We start from the raw sequence: 8017 nt of genomic DNA on the forward strand, positions 1-8017 counted from the left end.
TTTAAAATTACTGAATTACTGACTTTTGTATTATTTGATATGATTTAAAATTACTGAATTACTGACTTCTGTATTATTTGATATGATTTAAAATACTGAATTACTGACTTCTGAATTACTTGATATGATTCAAAATTACTGAATTACTGACTTTTGTATTACTTTATATGATTTAAAATTACTGAATTACTGACTTTTGTATTATTTGATATGATTTAAAATACTGAATTACTGACTTCTGTATTACTTGATATGATTTAAAATTACTGAATTACTGACTTTTGTATTATTTGATATGATTTAAAATTACTGAATTACTGACTTTTGAATTACTTGATATAACTACCATTTATGACTTACTGATTTCTGAATTACCTGGTATGATTTGAAATTACTGACTTACTGACTTTTGAATTATTTCATGTACTGTACCTTACCAATTATGATTTACTGACTTTTAAATTACTTGATATAAATTTCCATTTATGACTTACTGACTTCTGAATTACCTGGTATGATTTGAAATTAATGACTTGCTGACTTTTGAATTATTTCATGTACTGTACCTTACCAATTATGATTTACTTACTTTTAAATTACAGTAGAGCGTCGATTTTCCGAAAGTCAATTATCCGAAACGTGAATCATTCGAAAGAATTCCAGTCGGCAAATTTAAATTATCGCCAGTGCTGTGGCGCTTCAATCTTTGGCTGTGTCTTGGGCTACTCAAATATTTTACGTTTTTGATACTAAATTAACATCTGAAGTATAATTTTTTAATATTTTTATATTTTTCAATGTATTAATTTAGTTTGTACAAAACAAAAAAATAATTTATTTACGATACAATAGTCTTTGTTAGTCTTAACATCGACGAAACTTCAACGCGAAGCGACATGCAACGGAGAAAAATTTTTACATCGGATACGTTATACTATTTTTTCGTACGTAAATCAGTTATCTGAAATATCAGTTATCCGGACAACCCTAGTCCCCAATTGATTCGGAAAATCGACGCTCTACTGTACTTGATATAAATTATCATTTATGACTTACTGACTTCTGAATTATTCGATATGATTTGAAATTAATGACTTACTGACTTTTGAATTATTTCATGTACTGTACCTAACCAATTATAATTTACTGACTTTTAAATTACTTGATATATGTTACCATTTATCACTTACTGACTTTTAAATTACTATATATAATTTGCCAATTATGAATTACTGACTTGTAAATTACTATACATTCTTTGCCATTTACAGACTTTTGAATTTCTCGATACGATTTAAAATTACTGAGTTTTGTAATATTTCATATTTTGTACCTTACCATTTATGATTTACTGACTTCTGAATTACTTGATATGATTTGAAATTACTGACTTACTGACTTTCGAATTATTTTATGTACTGTACGTAATTATTTATAACTTACTGATTTTTAAATTGCTTGATATACTTTTCTATTTATGATTTACTGACTATTTAATAACTTAACGTACTTTACCATTTATGACTTAATGACTCCTGAATTACTGGATATACGTTATTATGTATGATTTATTGACTTTTATATTACTATATATACTTTGCCATTTATGAATTATTGACTTTTAAATTACTTGATATGATTTTAAACTACTGACTTCTTGACTTTTATATTACTTCATATGCTTTGCTAATTATGACTTACTGGCTTTTAAATTACTCGATGAAGTTAACATTTATGTCTTACTTACATATAAATTAATTGGTTAAATTTCCAGAAATTTTAAATTATATTTAGCCAGCGTCTATCTTCCGATTTTTAATGATTGTCAGAACAATTGGAATAGCTTTTGAGCTATTTCATTTGTGTTTAGCATTTATGTGTTAGAAAGTAAAGAGGAAAAATGAAACGAGTTGTTTTGTGACTGTGTATATTTCATGCATTTCACATTTACTAGTTATTGATTTTTGAATTGATATTTTTACCCTTTACAATTTACTGACGTTCAGATTTGTGACTTATCTTTCATTTATATACTTTCTACTTTTCGAGTTGTTTGACACAATTTGCAATTCAGTATTGAATTAGTTTACATGATTTGTAGTTTACTATTTTTGATTATCGAATTACGTATTTTATTTTACGCCTTACTAGTTAGTGACGTTTATACTGACATAATATGTTTGATCTGACCCTCTATTTACTTGTGAATTATTGCTCTGTAATTTGTCACATTTTAATTATGCTCTTATTATATTGTATTATATTGATTTATTGCTTATTTTACAGTCTGTATATGCTATTATGTTTTATGTATTTATGTAGAGGAGAAGGTGGTATTATCGAATTCCAATTACATTTTAGTGAATTGTAAACAAGGTATCATAACTACATTCACATTTTTTGTGCGAAAAGTACTGGTAACTAGTAATCTAAATGATCCTAATTGGATTTTTCGCTAGTGTAATTATAAGTATGGTTTTTGAATGCTTTTGTACAAAATGTCCGAAAGTAGGCTTAGAGAAAATCGGGTGGTAATATGGAACCTTACTGTATATTTCAAAAAAATGCTTTAATGTAGCCAAAAACAAATAGGAAAGAACCAAAAAAGTTAAATAATTACCAAATTATTTACTCCAATGTATTTTATCGCAAAAATACTTTTATAATAGAAAATTATGACCTCCATCAACAATATATATTCCAGCAGCTCTTTTTCGATATTTTCGGGAAGAATTGGCTTTTTACCTAGTGTCTTTTTCACAAATTGCTCTGTAGGAATGTCTGCTCGCAAATAGAAAGTTCTGAGGAGTTGAGTTCCATATTACTGTAAAAGCACCAATGGGGTCCGTATTTCACGCATAGCCGTCTTGAATTAACTTATGTCTGTCAAGACCAAAATTTAAAAACGTGAACATCACACAGATTAATATGTACCCCTAAGTCTCTGGAACGGAATACATGCACCGATGAACCTACAACTACACGATTTATATTTTAAAAATAATTAAATTCACTTAGCATTCAAAACTTTCGAATTTTGAAAAAAAACAAATTTGCTGATTAAATGCGGACAACCGTTTAACTGAAGTAAAACGGATTTTCCCCTTGCTATGGATGTCTGCCTAGTTCAGTTCAGCCACATTCCTCTACAGTTCGCCTTTATTATCAGTTCGAAATGAGGTGGTTCCATAATACCCGCAGTGTTCCATAATACCACCTTCTCCTCTATTATTTTAAGTTTTTATTGTCTATTTTGTACTATATACAATTTAAATAGTATATAGTATTAAATAGTATAAATTCATAGATTTTGTAATGTCGCAATCAATGGCTGTTTTTGGTTCATGAGTTCTATGTTGAGAATAGACGCAATTTATAAAACGTAACTTTTTTGGTGATTTTGCATTGATATTAAATTTGCGTTAAAAAATGTATGTTAAAAAACTTTTAACATAAGCCTGGAAGGGTGGAATTGTGAATCAGCAGTAAAAATGCAAAAATAATTTCGATAAATAGTGAAACAAAACGAAGTTCATAGTAGACAGTAAAATAATGAATGAAATGGAGAGGTTCTGGTACTTTGGTAACATGTTATCATCACATGGAGGTATCAATGCTGATATAGAACACCGTTTCGGTAAATTTATAAATGTTTTTCATAAAGTATGCTTAATGTGGTTCCCAAGAGCAATTATTACAGCTATTGAGATACATCACGATTTTCGTTTTATGTTAATTTATGTTCGTGCAACATAGAAAGAATTGAAAAAGATTACCTAAAAACTACGTATTCCATTTACGCTGTTTTCGAAGAATACTTGAAATTACATTTCATGACTGTATCACAAATAATTAATTTTTCAGTAAAAGTTGTTTACACGAACTACAGGTCATTTGTACAGTACGCAACATAAAATGCGTTTTGCATATACTGTACTTTGTCTTGTGGAGGAAGGCGCACCAAATGTAACATTGAAATGGAAATCTTGTGGTAAAAAAGTTAATGAAGAAGATTACGAACAACTGGCACTTGACATATAAAGATGATGTAATGAAAATTAGCATTCCATTGGATGATGATGAAACCATTGCAGTTGACCGCATTCGCTGGAAACTGCTGTTTGCCTAAGATTTCACTCGACTAAGTCCAGCACTATATACAATTCGAGATATGTACGTTGCATTATACATTATATACTTTGTGCAAATGCAGTATTGTGCAAATTAATATTTTTTCATCGTGTTCTTTCTCTGTTCGAAAATTGTTTCATAAAAATACCACTCGAAACATATTAGTTTAGCCCTACAACAAGGTAACGCCTTAGACTAGATAGTATGTCACTGCCGTTCTGTTTCTGTGTTGTAATAGAGTCAAAATTACCGAAGAGGCTTACCTAAAACAGAAGTTTTCTACGAAATATTTTAAAGTTTTATTATATAATACTAAATGCTCAAATTGACGGTCTTGGACTTCACGACATTTGCCGAGTACAAGAACGATGGATATTTCTGAACCTAGTAGAACTGATTTTGTTCTACAAAATGCAGAGATGATTTCTTCCTTTAGTGCAACAACTATAACCTANATTGATAGTTTATATTAATATTTTGGTTTTATTTGCATTTAATTTAATGTCCTATTTTTTTTAAAAACCCTGTAAACTTTATTTTAGTTCGATGTTGTTTTTTCACTTAACTATTGCTACTGATGACTGTATATATGTATATAGTAGCAAGAGTTAAGTGAAAAAACAAAATCGAATTAAAATAAAGTTTACAGGGTTATATATAGTTGGCGTTGTTCCTAGCATGGTAATTGAGGAAAACTAACAACTAACAATGCGTAATTGTCAGAGTATGTAATAACTAATGATTATGGTAAGTAATAAGTAATTTTCATAAATTTACCTCTGCATTATCCTCTGAATAATCTTCATAAAAATAGTCAGATGGCATAAATATAACAAGTGGTAACGCAGACAATGTACAGATTGCATCCAATCACATTTCAGTCATTTTTTATCAGTGTAAATTCTACAAACTTATATGCCGCATAAGGCATATCTCCTTATTGACTACCTCGGATATTTCTCCAAGTTACGGAAATTTTTAAAAATTATGCTTAACGAAATCATTTTCAGCATGACTTTTTGTGGATGCCATGAACATACACATCTGGCCTGATACTTTAGTCAACCTATTCACGTCATTTCCACAAATTTTTGTTTCTCATTTCAGTTCTATATTCCCCCCGTCTTATAAACATTTGGCAGTCATAAATGGACATAAAATCCTTGTGATTCTACCGAAAATAAGTTAAAATCTTTTCTGTCTTTACCATGTGCCTCAAAATGGTTAGTGCCTTGTTTGTTACCGTGTGGATATTGTTGCTATCTACATTAATGTTTATTCATTAAAATATATACGGCATTCAGTGTAATATAGAATATATATCCAGTATACCATGTATCATCAACTTACCTTATATATTAATCTAATATCTGTAACACGCAAATTACTGTATGTTTACGCGCATAAACTGGATTGACACTATAAGGTATAAAAAGGGTAATTCAGTGTGCTTGAAGGTAAAGATAAATTCTGGAGTGTTCTGTTGAATGTCTGGAACGAAAGCGAGGTAAATTTGTATAAGGATTGTGTGGTTAGGTGATATAAATGCACATATATATATGTGTGAATAATCGACAATTATTACCGTGTGACTGCAAGTATAGTTTTGTTGGAGTTAATGACAATGCTGAGCGCTTGATTCAACTACGTGCTGCAATGGACTTGTTTATATTCAGCACATTCTTTCCTCACATATCCACATGAATACTTCGGAGAACCGAACACTGAAGCAAAATCTATTTGCTGTTTACTATTACTAATTTTTAATCTTTATAAATATTTTGCTATTTATTACTTACTGATTATTCAAAATATTCTAGTTGAAAATATGCAGTAGACAGTAAGTAATAAACAGCAAAATATTTCAAATTTACTGTTTAACGTATAAATTATTTAGTATGATTTATATATTATTACTGATTTTAAAACTGTTTTTTCTTTGATCTGCCATTTATAATAACATGTAAATTATTTCCCATAATTTGACATTTATGTCTTCCTGACATTAAAATAACTTCATGAAATTGCCATTTATGATTTACTGACTTCTGAATTACCTGATATGATTTGAAATTAATGACTTACTGACTTTTGAATTATTTCATGTACTGTANTTTTTTTTATCAGTGTAAGTTTTACAAACTTATATGCCGCTTAAGGCATATCTCTTTATTGACTACCTCGGATATTTCTCCAAGTTACGGCAATTTTTAAAAATTATGCTTAACGAAATCATTTTCAGCATGACTTTTTGTGGATGCCATGAACATACACATCTGGCCTGATACTTTAGTTAACCTATTCACGTCATTTTCACTAATTTTTGCTTCTCATTTCAGTTCTACATTTCCCCTCGCCTTATAAACATTTGGCAGTCATAAATGGACATAAAATCCTTGTGATTCTACCGAAAATAAGTTAAAATCTTTTCTGTCTTTACCATTTGTTTCGAAATGGTTAGTGTCTTGTTTGTTACCGTGTGGATAATGTTGCTATCTACATTAATGTTTATTCATTAAAATATATACGGCATTCAGTGTAATATAGAATACAGTATATATCCAGTATGAAATGTATTACCAACTTACCTTATATATTAATCTAATATCTGTAACACACAAATTACTGTATGTTTACGCGCATAAACTGGATTGACACTATAAGGCATAAAAAGGGTAATTCAGTGTGATTGAAGGTAAAGATAAATTCTGGAGTGTTCTGTTGAATGTCTGGAACGAAAGCGAGGTAAATTTATATACGGATTGTGTGGTTAGGTGATATAAATGCACATATAGGTGTGAATAATCGACAATTCTTTCCGTGTGACTGCAAGTATAGTTTCGTTGGAGTTAATGACAATACTGCTCGCTTGATTCAACTACGTGCTGCAATGGACTTGTATATATTCAGCACATTCTTTCCTCACATATCCACATGAATACTTGGGAGAACCGAACACTGTAGCAAAATCTAGAATTTATTTTGTGATATATAATAAAAGGGTGAAATAGATACTGCAAGTTACGAATGTGATGAAAAGGTGTGAAATAGGTATTGACTAGTACCTGGTAAGATCGATGATACAATTGCTGAATGATTTGCTATATAAAAGACAAAACGATGACTGTAAAATTTTAAAAAGTCTAAAATTAGATAGCCTGAAAAAGCGAAATTACATTATGGAGAATACGTACGTAACTGCGAAATTTGCAAAGTGCAAAAAATATAAAAAATTCTATCAGATTCTGTGGGATGTTGTGATAAAGGTTGTGATAGAATTTGCAAAAATATTGTCTGGTTCTGTGAAAATAAAAAAAACGAGTGAGAAAAACTGCGTGTTGAAATAAAGAAATTGCCGATGCTGTAAAGAAGAAGAAAGAAGCTACCTGAGATATTTGAATGGCAGTAGTAACGAGGAGTACATCGAGAAGATAGCATAACCATAAATTTAAAAAAATTCTGAAAAAATCGAGATGTAAAAAAATTCCATTAAGAATGAATAGAAAGAAAAGATTTCGTGTTTGAAAGAATTTACAAATGAGTGAGGGGAAGATATCGCTGAAGGATATAACGCTAGAGGATATTAAAATGTTTGTTTACATGGAGCGCACCTTTGAAAGAAGTGACAGAATAGATGGGTAGATTGGAAGTGAAATGAATGACTGCATGAAAATAGTTGTATGCACAAGGAGATAGTTTTATACAATTATGTTGTCGAAGATGGCTAATATGGCTTTGTAAAAGACTGTGCTTCTCCAACCTTGTTTCATAGTTATGAAGAATAGGTTTAGATAAAAAAGTTACATCTAAGTGATTGCAGCTAAGATGAGATAACTGATGTGTATATGTTCTGTGACAAGAAAACATCTGGTAAGTAACAAAGATG

The 8017-nt window shown here is 29.9% G+C and overlaps 1 long non-coding RNA gene across 3 annotated transcripts in view; it reads left to right on the forward strand.

Annotated features, from left to right (window-relative positions):
- LOC111639770 overlaps positions 1 to 6222 on the forward strand; it is a 15177-nt gene extending 8955 nt beyond the window's left edge. For all 3 annotated transcript variants that reach the window (XR_002759135.1, XR_002759134.1, XR_002759136.1), the window contains exon 5: positions 4793 to 6222. This is a non-coding gene — a long non-coding RNA (uncharacterized LOC111639770). The remainder of the gene's footprint in view (positions 1 to 4792) is intronic.
- Positions 6223 to 8017: the final 1795 nt, after the last annotated feature.

The sequence above is a fragment of the Centruroides sculpturatus genome, unplaced genomic scaffold (genome assembly GCF_000671375.1).
Source record: "Centruroides sculpturatus isolate CEXI.00-Female unplaced genomic scaffold, Cexi_2.0 scaffold1247, whole genome shotgun sequence".
Taxonomy (NCBI): Eukaryota; Metazoa; Arthropoda; class Arachnida; order Scorpiones; family Buthidae; genus Centruroides; species Centruroides sculpturatus.